Source organism: Dipodomys merriami, unplaced genomic scaffold (assembly GCF_024711535.1).
Source record: "Dipodomys merriami isolate MVZ:Mamm:240054 unplaced genomic scaffold, mDipMer1.0.p SCAF_58, whole genome shotgun sequence".
Classification (NCBI taxonomy): Eukaryota; Metazoa; Chordata; class Mammalia; order Rodentia; family Heteromyidae; genus Dipodomys; species Dipodomys merriami.
Genome location: NW_027206157.1, coordinates 8,054,057 through 8,070,900, shown reverse-complemented (window position 1 = coordinate 8,070,900; position 16,844 = coordinate 8,054,057). Strand labels below are relative to the sequence as shown.

Sequence of the window (16,844 nt, the reverse complement as noted above, 5' to 3'; positions counted from 1 at the left end):
GCCTAATTTTCACAAGCTTGCATTTCTTAAAATAGAAATGCTAAAAATTTTAGAACAGACATTAAAATAGATAAAAAATTCTGTTAATAGAATTTGTCCAGCATACATGCTCTGTAGTGTGTATTTTCAAAATTTTATTTTGGGGATTTTTCCAGGGTCTCACACATACTATTTAAGTGCACTGTCAATGAACTACAATTCCCTGTCCAAATACTTCTTTTTACTTCTCTTTAATACATTCATAGAAGTATAATGAATTGATCCTATACAATTCTTTTTGACCTTTGAGACTTGAAAACTTGCTTGCTAAAATGATTGCAGTATTATACAAATGGATCACTGTGAGTAGTTTATCAGTTCCTCCACAATGCATTACAATATTTTGTGTCATCTTTTTATATTAGAGTCATACCAGTGATTTTTCTTTTTCTTTTTTTAAGATACTAAAGAGGAACTTATTTCATATGCTCCTCTTATTGACTATTAATTTACACATGTTCTTTAAAGAAATATCCTATTCAGGAAAAATTATATAGAAATAGAAGGTATAAAAATATTTAAGATTAAGAATCATTAGAGCATTCACATTTTAGCATTAACAAATATGTTACGTCTATCTGTTGGATATGTTTTCACTTCGGTTATAGTGTCCTTTGAATTATGAGTATAGTGTCCTTTGAATTATGAAAGGCTATCACTTGATATAATCCAGTATCTTCTTGCTTTTCTTTAGCAACTAATGCTTTCCATTTAGAAACATTTACTGATAGAATGTCATGAATTTTTACGTTTATCTCTTATCGGTTTTACATCTCATACTTAGTTTGATAATCATTTTTTATTTTAAATTTTTGTATAAGGATTGAGGTAGGCCAGGTGCCTGTAGGTCACACCTGTAATCCTAGTTAATCAGGAGTCTGAAATCTGAGGATCACGGTTTAAAGCCAGCCCGGGCAGGAAAGTCCATGAGACTCGTATTTCTAATAAACCACTAGAAAGCCAGAAGTGGTGCGGTGGCTCAAATATTAGGGTGCTTGCATTGATCTGCAGAGCATATGGACAGCGCCTAATCCCAGAGTTCAAGCTCCATGAGTGACAAAAAACAAAACAAAAGAAACAAAAAAAGGGATTGAGGTAGTAGTCTAAGATCATTCTTTAAATCTCGAGAGAAAATAGTGCCAATACACCCATTTAAGATTCTATTTTTTCTTTCATAAAGTCATAGGATAGTTTTCAAAATCAATTGACCATAAACTGAGAATTTATTTTTGACAAATCTGTTACATTCTTCTATGTGTCTGCTCTTGTAGTAGAACTATGTTGTCTTTACTACTCAACATGTAAAAAGATTCAAAGCTAGTATGAAGGCTGAAGATACACAATTTTACAAGATTGTTCTAACTGACCTGTATTCCTTGAATTTACATACGAGTTTATTGAGCAGGTGGACCAATATTCTACAGAGATATCTAGATGTTTGAAAGTGACTCATATTTTGTACCTTGTAAAAACACAAGACCCCAGATATTATATATAGAAAAATGTCTTCAGAGAATACTTGAAACAATTAAAATTAATTCAAGAATGAGTTACGATTTAAATAACACTGTAACATAACAAAGCTGAATGATAACAACTTGAGCTGTACAACAGAGGAGAGTGAGAGGGGAAACAATGATGTACCACATAGGAGCTATATGTCATTGCTATTGTGTTTCAAAAAACAGAAAGACTTCAGAGAAGAGAAGGAGAAAAATAACGTTTCCTGAGACAAATTTCTTTTTAATCCATCTAATAGTTTGTACTAAAAGTCAGTGAAAATGGGAAAAAATAAAATAGAAATTAAAGCATTGTATATACCTGTTACAATGTAAAGAAACTGTAACAGGAATATGATAATTTCCAAAGAAATAAGAGAAAGAATAGTTAAACTCTAAAGGGAAAAATAATGAAGAGACAAAAGAAGCAAAGTAAATCCTTTATCAATAACAAACACAAGAGTTTGGAAGTGGAAAGGCAGTGGAAATATTCTAAAGAACAATAAAAATTGCTAACGTGGATAGAATATGTATCACATGTTATCATATATAATTTTGAAAGGGCATACTAGGAATGAAAGTTTGAAAGTCATGGTTTAAAACACTATTTGGATTATTACTAGACAGAGTAGCTCTGTGGTAAACCATTGGCCTTGCATATGTGAAGCAATGGTGTGATCTCGCAAGCATTACAAAGTACACACAAAGCACACACACACACACACACACACAAACCACATAAACACACACACACACACAAATATACACACCACATACACACATTTGGAATATTGATTTTATTATATTAAACGGAGGAAATTATCACAAACAGTAAAAGTATGTTAATATATGAAATCATAATATTGCTCGTACCATTTAAAAGGTTAGTAGAAATAATATAGTTTCAATATACTTGGATTTTAATAGATTAAGTAAATCAAAAATTAATAGAAGACATTAGAACCTTTGCAAATAAGTTTTAAATAATAATCATTTTGAAACAAGTGTCCTTTTATTTTGACAAAAGTTTGATGTTACTGGTGTTTTAACTAAAGATTTAGTATGTGATAGCGAGGTGCTCTATATAACACTAGCGATGGCTACATCTCTAATCAGTTCACTCTGAATAGTTTTATAATAAGGTCTCATAGTTTCCCAGTCTCTCCCGAATTACAAACCCTATTTACAATTCCCACCATAGCTAGAAAATGGATGCAACAAACCACCATGCTGAGCTCAAACTTTTTTTTAAATTTAAGTACAAATATTTCCAAAAAGTGATCAGGTAATGAAGGCTTTCTTAATAAAGTAAGTGCTTCTTGAAAATGCAGTAAATATTTGTTACCTGGACAAATATGTTTATAAATATAAGAAAATAAATGTATTTAAATTCAGTAACCATATAAAAATTAAGAAAATAATTTCAAATAGCCAAATGTTACATATTTTAAAAGCAAAATATATGTGACTGAATAATATACATGTGTAGAAATCATGCAAAATTATATTAACTGATCCTACAACTCTGAAAATAGAATTACCCTAAAGAAACAAAAGGAAACATTTAAGCTCAAAACTTGAAAATTAGAAAATAAAATGAAGTAGGGGCTGGGACGGTAGCTCAGTGGTAGAGCGATTGCCTTCCATGCATGAAGTCCTGGGTTCGATTCCTCAGCACCATATAAGCAAAAAGGAAAAAGCTGGAAGTGGTGCTGTGGTTCAAGTGGTAGAGCACTAGCCTTGAGCTGAAGAGCTGAGGGACGGGACCCAGGCCCAGAGTTCAGGCTCCACAACCGAACCCCCCCCCCAAAAAAAGAAAAGAAAATGAAGTGTACTCTTTAGTTGACTTAATTAAGTGGAAAAGCTCTGTATATGAATTTTATAATAAAAAATGCATGAACAAAGTAAGCAAAAGTACCCATTGATCAATAGCAACAGCAAAAGCATCAGTAGTTCTTGTTTTGAGTGTACAAAAATATCGATGGAAGATATCACAATGTTCCTTCCCTAAGAAATGTATTCATTACCTCATTTATGTAACTTGAACCCCTATGTACCTTACCATTATAATAAATTTAAATTGAAATTAAAAATAAACCAAAATATACATATATATACCAATTAAGAATTCTTAGAAGCCATTGGTTAAAATTTTTGTAAACAACTTCCCTAAATACCCAGGAATATACTTTGATGATACTATTTAAAGACTTCAACCTCAGCAGAAAACAACAATTTAAAAAACTGTTACAAAGTAAAGTATTAAATCAGAATATATTACTATTAATAATAATCATAAGATGATTTTATAGTCGTAGTCAAATATGTAAGAAGTGAGGCAATTTGCCATTCATCTGCACTTAATAAGTGAGAAAGAATTTTCTAGGTCTTTTTAAATTATCATAAGTTTAATGAAATTATTCTGTCACATCATATGATAATCAGATAAAGCTGATATTAGAGCAAAGAACAGATTGTATTAAGTTTTTGGATGTTAATGTATATACTTATTTTGGTTGTGGGAAAATGTGGGGATTTCAATTTGGGGTATATTGTTCTTGCAGGCCGGGATTCCCTTTCCACAAGAACATGCATCTCATCTGTCCTTTTAGCCTTCCCATCATCAATGGCATCAGAGTTGCACACCAACTTGTCTAGCTTGCTACCTTGACTGACCTGGATCCACAGTCCTTCCAATCTTAGTCTCTAGATAGTGCAGTTTGGTAGAAATGATCCAATTCACCCAGCTATAGATTGAGAAGTAAGTCCACTAAACTTTTGGTTTGCGTTCTGTTCTCAAGCCTCCAAAATAGTTAAGAGTACACATGTGATCCCCTGTTGCCAAGCAATAAGAATATTTTAAAGCAACTAGACATATATATGACTTAGGCTTGTGAATACCTCAGGAAAAGTATAAAAGAGCAGTGAAGCATAGAGGACAGCCAGAATTTAACTACCTACTCAGAGGCTGAATAAGCAAAGCTAGCTACTCGGGAGTCTGAGATCTGAAGACCACTGTTCAATCATGAAAATACAAGCGATTATCTAAAAAAAAAAAACAAAAAACAAAAAACAAAAAAAAACAGAATTGTAGCAGAGGCTGAAGTGGTAGACCACTATCCTTGGGCACAGAAGCGGAGGAATAGTTTCCATGGCACTATCAAGCCTCAAGAATGATGAATGCATGCATGAGCACATGCACATGAGCGTGTGTGTACTCGCACATGCATGCACACATACACAAACACATATGAGTATTTCAATGTGAAGTTTTTATTTTTTTATCTTGCTGTACTTTATTTCCCTGTATTAGTTCACAAATTAACAAAATCCGCTAAGGACCTATTTAAATAAAATTCATCATGTTTCTCTAAAATCTACTCTCTTTTTGAAAGTCTGCTTTTATTTGACCGAAAAGTAAATTATTCAGGAAGTCAATTCATCACTCTCAAGTTTATAATATTAGATGATTGTTTAGGTTCCTCGTAGCAATATGATTTTGTGAAATCCTGCATCAAGTAATATATTTCTTTCATTAGAAGAGAAACCTCTGTCAAACAATTAATAATAGCTTATTCTCCTTCTGGCATTCATCTGTAGTTTTATTTTCTTCATATATTTCATGATCTGTCTGTGTATGCCAAAGACTGCCGTGAAAATAAAACACCCTTCTCAGTGCTTAGCATGTGTATACCATTCATAGATACGGAAATTGCTTTGGAATAAATAATGTTCACCCTATCTTGAGAAAGAAGAATTGGTTTCTCAGCACTTTAGGTAAGAACTTGAGGGAAAGAAACAAAAGGAAAAGTGAGGAACAAACAACTTAACACATAGATTCAAATGAAACAAACAACCCAAGAAAACACAAATTAATTCAGTACTCAAGAACCTGCAGGAAATGAAAGATTTAAAAAAATCAGCTATGACAAGCTTATGAAATTCGTGAATACATGGGATTGCAATTTTGTGAGGATAGTGGCAAAAGCCCAAACTGAACAGAAAGTTCTGTACACAATGCCATACAGCTGTTGTTCTAAATTCCAGGAAGAATAACATCAAGTGGATGGAGGCCAAGTTCATACACAAGTAGGAAGCCAGTTTCTAGCTGAAAAATAATCAGGATAACTTGGGGCTGGGGGCATGACAAAGTGGTAAGAACACACATTTAAGGGGACAAAACACTCAATTCAAACTCTAATATTAGGAGTATGAAAGAAAAAAGCTATGATTTTAAATAATTAGAACAATTGTAACACTTGAGTATTCTAGTGGAGAAAAATCCATTAGAGAGATAGAATGAACCCACGTTCCAATGCTCCTTTAGTGATAATGTTTAGTCCTACTTCAGACAAAACAGAGTTACCTTGCAAATGAGCATGGATGTGCATTTGGGTGATGGAAATACTCTACTTACACAGGTGTAAATTAAATAGATTTTTGGGGGTAGATTGTAGTTCTTGAACTAAGAGCCTTGGTGTTGTCCATGAGCTTTTTCTCTCAAGGCTACCACTCTAATACTTGGAGCCACAGTTCCAATTCTGATTTTCTGTTGGTTGTTTGGAGATAAGAGGCTCATGGACTTTCCTGCACAGGATGGCTTCAAACCAAGATCGTCAGATCTCAGCCTCCTGAGTAATCCTGATTCCAGGCATGAGTCGTTGATGTTTTTAATAATTTAGTAAATTGTATAGTTACAGAAGTTATAAATTATGATTGTAACCTGTGTAATATATGTGTGTATGTATAGATCAATGCATACACTTAGAAATATATTAAAATATTTTTGCATCTAAAGTAGATTTATGAAATATTCCTTCATTAAAAATATAATGGAAACAAAAGTTAATAAGGAGAAAAACAAAGGTAATTGTTACACGTTTCTTTTTGTTGAATGGAATATGAATTGTGAGAATCAGTTTGGGAAAACCATCTCTACTTTAACAAAATGGATAATTGCTATTATTTCCAATCCATCTCTTTGCCCATATTGTGCATCCTCACACATGAGTGTCAAAATCAAACCACACTTTTTGCCTTTGTATTTAACTCACCTGTTATAATTTAGGGGCTAGATGAAGTAATCAAATAAAGATTAAAATAATAGTAAGTGAGGCTATTAGTGACAGCTGAAAAACATTTTAAATATGATAACTAATTAAATTACATATTTCTTACTTTTACTCTGTTGTTATGTCCCTCATTCCCACATTAGGAAAGTACATAGAAGGTTCTCACTAAATTATATCTAATTATTAAAAAAATATTGAAAGAATATGGGCACAGTGTGGTTTTAGCTTATTGAAACCTGTATGGGGTAGTGTGTTTTTGAGGACTTGCAATACGTTGTGATGGAGATGAAGGGAGGGATGTGCTTATTCTGGAAAACTGGCTAGAGGATTGCTCCCAGAAAGATAGTGATGAATTCTTCCAAAAGGACAGTAAAATCACTTTCACAACCATGTTCACTACTGCACTCTTCACTGTAGCCAAGTTATGGAAACAGCCCAGATGCCCTTTGGCGAAGAAATGGTTGGCAAAAGTGTGTCATATATACATAAGTGGAATGTATTTCTCCATTATGAAGACTGTTACGTTATTTGCAAAGAAATGGATAGATCTAAAAATATGTTAAATAAATGAAGTCAAACCAGACACACAAAGGACCCATGTTCTGTCTCATATTTGGAAGCTAGAACTTTATACAATTTTACACAGCAATATTAACCAAATCATGCTATTTGTAGAGGAGTATTTAAAAGATGTAATTTTTTTTATAAAATTGAACTTTTAATCCAACAAAATAAATACCAGGAAACTATCACTTTGAAGATGTGAGGGGAAGTCAAAGGGAAAGAATAAAAAGAGTTATGGAGGAAGAAAGTGAAGACATGATATTCAATGCAGATAGTATGAAACTAGAAAAAATTAAAGTGTGGTGAGGTTTAGAAAGGCAGGGAAAAGTTATATAAGGATCTATTATACGTAAAAGCATTATTTATTGAATGTAAATTCCCTTGTACAACTAGTTATGATAATAAAAATATAATTAAAAACAATGGAGCCATCTGATCTTAAACTTTGTTCTCTTACACCATGAGTCAATATAATAGTTTCCTCCTCAGAAAATTTCTTTGCAGGTATTTTCCCTTTAGTGACAGAAAAATGATCAATGCAATGAATATCAATACATCACATTGCACATCTTAAAGAGACACAATAAAAATCACAGTACAACATTACTAGTACAACATTGCACACATGGTAAGTGTTACCCTGAGGTTCATCTCCCACTGTATCAATTAACCTCATTCTATTTTATGACTAAAATACCAGCACTTAGTCTACAAATTCTAGGAAAATTTCCCAGAATTATTGTGTACACTCATAATATTTCACTTTATCTTTGTTAGAAAATAGAGAACTGTAATATGAATACTCAAAGTTCATAATCAGTACATACCTCCCTGGTGAAAGGAAGTGCTAAAGTATAACATTCTTGATTTCTAGGTCAAAATAGCAGAAATCATATTCTATCCCTTCACTGAACACTGCACTGCCTCGGGACCCTATCTCTGTTTAAAACTGTCTTACTGAAAGAATGACCTCCCCAATTCCTGATGGAAACAGACTGCAGGTCTTATGAACCAATCATTTCCACATTGTGGCTCAACTAAGTTGATTACCATTAGAAGTATTTTGATTGCTTTTTATACCCAACATTTTGAGAGAAAGGTACTACTTTAAAATGCTATTAAAGTAAGACATATAAAAATCACCTTTGACCCTAGATAAATATTTTACCTTTCATGTACCCAAAAATGCAGTCTGACCTATCATTAATGAATTAAAGCCTCTCCAACTTGTGAATACAATTGGTTTAAAAAGACCTAAAGAGCTGGGAAGGTGGTTCAGTGGTAGAGCTCTTGCCTTGCATGCATCAAGCCCTGGATTTGATTCCTCAGCACCACATAAAAAAAAAAAAAGAAAAAAGCCGCAAGTGGCGCTGTGGCTCAAGTAGAAGAGTGCTATCCTTGAGCTGAAGAGCTGAAGGAAAGCGCCCAGGCCCAGAGTTCAGGCCCCACTACCAGACTCCCCCACCCCTGAAAAAAATATATCAATACTACAATATTTGTTCAAAATTTCGTATGATACTGAAGATTCAATTGAAAACTGTTAACACTTGAAAATAACTCTTTTACTTAGGAGTAGGAAACAAAACACAAAATTAATCCTAATCATTTCAAAGACATTAATTTACACTACAAATTCACTCTGATAACTACAAAGATTCTAAAAATAACTGAAGCATAGTGTCACAAAGGGCATAATTTAACTTCATCATGTACATTCAAAGGACTGTGCTAATAGAAAACAAAGTTATGCTAAAAATTAGCTCACGCAATTCACTTCCATTCTTTTATTCTATATATTTTAGTTTCATAAAAACTGTCTTTTGATAAAATGATGCATAAAAAGCCTCTATACCCACTTACATTTTCAGATTTTAACAATGTTTATTTCAGAAATGTCTTTAGCTGTGTAGTCAATGAACTGAAATAACACTAAAGTATTCAAAGGGTTTTCAGAAATTGCAAGACTGACTCTTGGATGATATTTATATTGGAAAAGATCTTCAAAAAGCCTCATTTGTTAAAGTTGTGATAGTTACTCCCACAAAAGAACTATTAATGAAGAAACCTTTGTATGTAAAATACAACTTAAAATGCATCCACAATCTGGAAGTGACACATGCTTTTTTTGTTTGTTTTTGCAATGTATATCTAACAAACATATCCACAATACTGTTTTTCAGTCAATATGATCGGATTTTCAAACCTAAAAAATACGGGATTTATTCTTAGTGTGAATAGATACTATCTTATAAAGAAAGTTATTTTCAACAGAAATCCGGAAAGAGTTTATCCACCTTGAGTTTCACAGGAATAACCAGAGTGTAATACCTGTTTGGTCAAGTCAGATAAACTCACTCCATGAGTATATCTTAAAAGTATAGCCAATTTAAGAGGTCAAATACATATTTTGTACTGACAGTCATCTTACAACAATAACTTACTACTTAAATATATGTGTACCATCTTGCCTAACATATACAAAGAGCTGAAAGTGATCTCTTTTATCTAACTTAATGTTGTAAATGCTTTAATTATGATGATGTTATTATTTGACGAATAAAATGTACAGAAGGGTGGTTCCACTGAAATGACAGTACGGAACATTGATAAATAACAACATTGCAACACAGTTCTTTTCAGACTCTCTCTGTCCTCATTGGCAAGCAACATGGCAACAGCACACACACACACAGACACACACACACACACACACACACACATATTTGCGCACATGTACACACACATTTACATGCAAGGCAAATTCAGGGTGTATTGTACAATAAAGTTCAAATAAAATATTAGTGATAAGGCTAAGGATAATGGGTGTAGAGGAGCACCTAGAAACGGAAGTAATTGGTCTAGGAAATATGTTTAACAGGATCCTAACAGAGAACTTCCCAAACATGCAAAAAGACAGGCCTATTCAGATACAAGAAGCTTTTAGAATTCCAAATAGATGAGAAAACAATAGGACATCCCACCGTCACATTACAATCCACACAGGATCAATTCAGACCAAGAAAAGATCCTTAAAGCTGTGAAGGAGAAAAGATTAACCACCTATAAAGGAAAACCAATTAGAATCACCTCAGATTTCTCAGCAGAGACAATCAAAGCAAGAATAGCCTGGAATGATGTATCCCATGCCCTAAAAACAAACAACTATCAACTAAGAATACTCTTCCCAGCTAAACTCTCCTTCATAACTGAAGGCCAAACAAAAACCTTCCATAGGAAAGAAAAATTGAAACAATACATCTCCACCAAACTAGCCCTGCAAAAGATTCTTAAAGATGTCCTACACATAGAAAACCAACAAGACCACAATAAAGGCCAAGAAACTGCACCCAAACTGAGAATCCAAGAACCATAGAAAGAACCCAGTTTTCGCAGCCCCCGAGAAGGTGGATAACATGGCAGGAAGTCCGAAATAACTCTCAGTCCTTTTTATCAACATTAACGGACTTAACTCTCCAATTAAGCGAGATAGACTGTCTAGTTGGATTTAAAAAAAAGTTCCTTCTATCTGCTGCCTTCAGGAGTCACACTTTGCCCATAAAAACAAACACATTTTCAATGTTAAAGGCTGGAACAAAATCTGCCAAGCAAATGGCCCCCATAAACAGGCAGGAGTTGCAATCCTAATATCAGATAAAACAGACTTCAAATTAAAAGTTGTGACAAGAGATAAAGAAGGTCGCTACATACTAATTAAGGGTTCTCTCCTGCAGGAGGATATTACAATTCTAAATATCTATTCGCCAAAAAATGTAGCACCCAAATTTATCCAAGAAACACAACTTTACCTCAAATCCCACATAGATCCAAATACATTCATAGTTGGGGATTTTAAAACACCACTTTCCCAACTAGATAGATCAACTCGGCAAAAACTAAACAGAGAAACCACAGATCTAAACAGCTGCAGAGATCAACAAGATTTAACCGACATCTACCGAATATTTCACCCAACAGCATCAGAATACATGTTTTTCTCAGCAGCACATGGAACATTTTCTAAAATAGACCACATTTTAGGCCACAAAACAAACTTGTCTAAATTCAGAAACAGTGAAGTTATACCTTGCATTCTCTCTGACCACAAGGGAATAAAACTAGAACTCAACACCAAAAGCCACCAAAGAAAGGACGGTAACACATGGAGGCTGAACAACACACTGCTGAATCACGAGTGGGTCATGGAAGAGATTAGAATGGAAATTCAAATGTTCATGCTATTCAACAAAACAGAGAACACAAATTACCAGCTCCTTTGGGCCACAGCAAAGGCAGTATTCAGAGGCAAGTTTATAGTTCTGAACTCCTACATCAACAAATTGGGGAGATCTGAAACCAACAATTTAATGACATATCTAAACATCCTTGAAAAGAGCAGCAAGATAAACCCCAATCCAGTAGATGGAAAGAAATAATCAAAATTAAATCAGAATTAAAGGAATTAGAATAAAAAAAACTATAGAAAGGATCAACAAAACAAAGAGTTGGTTCTTCAAAAAAATTAACAAAATTGACAGACCCTTAGCAAATCTTATCAGAAAAAGAAGAGAACACACCCAAATAAATAAACTCAGAAATGAGAATGGAAACATCACCACGGAAACAAACAAGATTCAGAACATTATAAGGGAATATTCCTCAAAACTTTATGCTAATAAATTTGAGAACTTGACAGAAATGGACCTTTTCCTAGCAAATATTGACATTCCAAAACTAAACCAAGATGAGTTAATCCATCTTAACAGACCCATATCAAGCATTGAAATAGAAACAGCAATAAAAGACCTCCCAGGTAAGAAAAGTCCAGGACCAGATTGTTTTACAGCAGAATTCTACAAGGCCTTCAAAGCAGAGCTCACACCAATACTCCTCCAACTCTTCAATGAAATTGAAGGAAAAAGTTCACTACCGAACACATTCTATGCAGCCATCGTAATCCTCATCCCAAAACCAGGCAGCGACTCATCAAAGAAAGAAAACTGTAGACCCATTTCTTTGATGAACACTGATGCAAAACTTCTCAACAAAATTTTGGCCAATCGACTTCAACCTATCAAAATTCCAACCTTGTTCTTCAAGGAAATAGAAGAGGCATTCTAAAAATTCATATGGAACAATAAAAGACCCCGTATAGCAAAAACGATCCTCAACGGAAAGAACACTACTGGAGGAATATCAATACCAAATTTCAAACTGTACTATTAAGCTATAGTAATCAAAACACCTTGGTACTGGCATAAGAACAGACCTCAGTATCAATGGAATAGAACTGAAAACCCAGAAATGAACCTACAGACCTATAGCCATTTAATATTTGATAAGGGAGCTAAAACAATAGAATGGAAAAAAGATAGCCTCTTCAGTAAATGGTGCTGGCAAAACTGGTTAACTGCTTGTAGTAAACTAAAGCTAGATCCTTATATATCACCCGGCACAAGAATCAATTTCAAATGGATCAAAGACCTCGGAGTCAAACCAGACAATCTGAAAACATTACAGGATGGAATAGGAGAAACCTTAGGTCTCCTTGCTCAGGCCGAAATTTTCTTTATAGAGACCCGGAAATACATACAATGGACAAGGGTCTTGGAACTTAAAGAATTAAATCATACAAAGGACTTCTATTTTATTACTGCATTATACATTTTTTCTAATGTTGGATACCTACAGTAGAAAGCTATTAGAAAGCTCTTAAATCCCATATGTTGAATAGTGAGTTTTCTTACACTATAACATGGTATTTCCCAAATCATTTACATAGAAGGCATTGTTTCCTATTTTCTCATTCCTAGAATAAGCTGCACATGAAGACACCACTGGTCCTGATTTTCAGTCTGTACCTTTGAATACTGAGGAAAATCTTTCCTCTGCTCCCTATAATTCACTACTCTCCAGTTAGAATAATTTAGAATATTAAAAATTGAAAAAGAGAAAATAAATCATGGTGAAAAAACATATGCAGAACATTCACCAGTTTTTTCTGACCAGTTCAACCAATGTGAACTATTGGGGAAATACATGGACACCTCATTCCCACTGGTACTCAAAATCACTGGTTAGGCAACTGTGACGAAGACAAGGAACAAGATGAAAAAATGAGGAATGGTATCAAATGCAAGAAAAAAATGGAGTAGGATCCAAGCAAATTTCTTCTTTGGGATGCCGAAATTTATCGGCTTACTGTGTTGTGAACACTGCTTTCCAAAATGGCCACCCAGATGAATACTAGGGATGAGGATGAGTATACCCCTCTTCATCGGGAAGCCTAGAGTGGACACTTAGACATTGTCCATGAGTTGGCAGCTCAAGGCAGATATTCATGCAATAACTCTGAATGGCTGGACACCCCTGCACAGTACTTATATGTGGAATAATACCAAAATGGCTTCTTTATTACTTCATCATGATGCAGATACCAATACCCAAACTAAAGGCCTCTTGACTTCCTTGCATCTTGCTGCTGGGAATAGAAATAGCAAAGATACTCTGTATCTCCTTCTGTTGAACCATTATATCAAACCAGGTCTGAAGAACAACTTTGAAGAAACTGCATTTGATATTGCCAAAAGGGTAAGTATGTATCACTACCTCTTTGAAATTGTCGAAGGCTGTACAAATTGGTCTCCTAAGTCATAATGATTTGGTTAAGTTTCTTAAATTTCAAAAATGCCAGTCCATCTTTTGTGTCCCTACAAATTTTTTCACAATACAAAGCAACAGTAATATCTTACTATAAAAATTTATGTATTTCATGGTATTCTTCCAAGTGAATTGCATGACTTTGATATCAAAATGTATTCAAGAGTTGTTTGTATACATCTGTAATGATTTCTGCAGAGTTTGTGATTCTTTAAATCAGAAATAATTTTAACTTATCTGTTGAAATGAATAGTATAGAAACTAAAGATGTTCCGGGTGCTTTTCTGAACAAAGTATATCTATGTTTGTGTAATGTCCATAATCTATTTCATTCTCTCCTAGATATAATACTTTGAATTCTACATTGTTATATAATGTATAGATTCATTAGTAAATGTGACCTTTCAGATTGCATTCCATATAGAAGTATTTTAAGACTCCTTTTTTTTCGTAGTTTCTTTTATTATTTTATTTCTTTGGGATAAAATGGCAATGTTATCTAATTTCAAGTTTTGTAAAGGTTATGCTATGTAAAGGCCTTTCTAAGGTGAAAATTTAATATACTGATGTCAAACTAACCTTTAATTCTATGAATTACATGTATTGTTACACTTGTATTTTTGTAATCAACTTTTTAATAACTCTTTTTCATTTCTTGCATCAGAAGAATGAAAAATATGGAATACTTCACAAATTTTCATATCATCCTTGTGCAAGTGCTATGTTAATCTCTGTATTGTTGTAATTTGGGTAGACCTGCTTCTGAAGCATGTAGTATCCTCTAAATTTAAGTACTTAATGATACAATCTTTATACAGGCATATATCCATGGTTGCCTATTTGTAACAAGGAACCCTTATTGTTCCTGAAAATGCTATTGATCTTATTTCTCTAAATTTCTGTGTACAGTAGAAAAAACTTATATAGTTTGGTCGATTGCTCACATTTACAATTGTTTTGTCAATGACTATTTCGTCATTTTCATTTTAAATTTGATCATACTTTGAAGCCTTTACAGTTAAGTCCAAAGGTGGTGGCTTTTCAAGTACTTATTTATCAACTGAGTTAGCTTTGTGGAGCTAATGGATTCAAAGTAAGCCTTGCTTAAGAGCTACTTCTAACTTTCTGCAGCTTAAAATTTCCCAAATGAGGTCTTGCTGGAACAAATGTCTACCTGAACTGTGAAGACTCAGGGTCTATGTTGAGGGGGCAGAATGATGCAGGTTCGACCCTCGGGATTATCTGAGGACTGTGTTTGGGATTAGGAAAGCTCTTGGAATGCCAGGCTACAGAGGGAAAATGTTCCCTCTCCCTATCTCAAAACATGTCACAGACTCCTGGGAGCTGAGGAAGTGGCTCTTCTGCTTGCTTAAGCATAGATTAACAGCTGGTCAAGCATTTTCCTGAGATTGGAGAAGTGGTTTGAGCTTGATCTAAAATAGTTTAGATAATAATATACCTAGACTTTCTCTCATAGGTTAAGTAAAAATGTATCTGTGGAAATTTTTTGTGTGAATGTTTTCTGACCAAATCATGGCAAAGATGATGCTTGCTAGTCTTTAAATACCCACTAACAATAAAGCTCAGCATGCAGTGGCAATTGCTGTTTGCACTCTGCATACCCTGTGTCCTGGTGATTTTGTGACCCTTACCTAGGGACCCCAACGCACTAGACGTTGACACTGAACCTTTACCTTTCTTCCATGTAGGAACAGACCAACCAGAATATCTTACGCTGACAGGATGGATTGTCTTACTGGAACAAACATAATCTTAGTTACAAGGGATCATAGAGAGATGAACAGTTCAGACAGAATTGTTCAGAATAGAAGGTATTTTATCAAAACATAATTGTTTATTATACGTATCATTTCAAAAGTAGCTAAAGCCAAGAAAGTGAAAAAAATTGTTCATATGCATGATTACCTACTGTCCTGACCTGTCTATCATCCAACCAAGCAGGAACTTACACTACTGACATTCTATCACCAAATATTGCAATAGCTCCTGGAGAAGTCCATATGTTTCTCCTTGATATTAGGCCTTAAATTTGTAATGTTTTAATCACAGTTTTTCCTCTTGCCTCTAGGCTGCATATCTACAAATGGTAGAGCTTTAAGTCTAACTCTACCAAAAACTGAGGTAGTGATAATGGAATAATACTTTAAAACAGAGTTGCCTTTGATTCCCTAAACACAACACAACAATGCAAAACAATTTTTATATTATATGTACTGATATATTTTATATTTATATGTGCTAATTTTAAATTTTATACAGTGAATCTTACTAGAATTGATAATTTGACAAATATATTGACATTTATTCCCATAAATAGATTGGAATATAAATAATTAGGTTTAGAATATATATTAGACTATAAAAAGTATCAATGCAATATCTTCAGTATAAGCTTCTGATACCTTCTAAGTGTTCGTGGTCTTCTGAATACACATGGTATAATAACAGTATTGTTTTCTGCTAATCTATAAGGGATTTTATTCTGATGCTCTGTTTATTGTTTTAACTTGCTGGCCCCAAAGTGTTTTTCTCCATATTTCTAAAGCATTCTTACTGATTATACCCAAATTTTGCTGATATGATGTCTAAAAGCTATTATTCTTCTGCAGGACCCACGGGTCCTAGGATAACAGGTCCCAGTTATCTGCATCATCAGATAACAAGGGCATGACTTCTCACATAGGCCCATGCAACATGCCAACAGAAAATAATTAAAGACTCATCTCAATTTCTCATTTCCTATAATATTTCAGGGCCCCAATTGCTTACAAGAATTAGCAGTGATCAATTGTGAAATGCAAGGCAACTTAAAATGAAAGATGAGATCACAAAATCTGAGAGAAAGTACTGTAATTCAAACTTTCAATTTACAGATGACCAGCCCATATGAGTGAACAAAATCACAAATGAACAACGTTATTTTTAATACCTTTCTCCTAATGATGAATGAAAGATTTCAGTGCAGCCAAAAAAATAGTTTCTGGAATGATAG

The 16,844-nt window shown here is 33.9% G+C and overlaps 2 pseudogenes; one reads left to right on the top strand and one right to left on the bottom strand.

The window, feature by feature from the left end:
• The window catches only part of LOC138813057 (ankyrin repeat domain-containing protein 49 pseudogene), a 118,009-nt pseudogene extending 104,181 nt beyond the window's left edge, over positions 1-13,828 (top strand).
• A 674-nt stretch (positions 13,829-14,502) lies between these two features.
• Positions 14,503-14,602, bottom strand: LOC138813059 (U6 spliceosomal RNA; annotated as a pseudogene).
• Between the last annotated feature and the right edge of the window lie 2,242 nt (positions 14,603-16,844).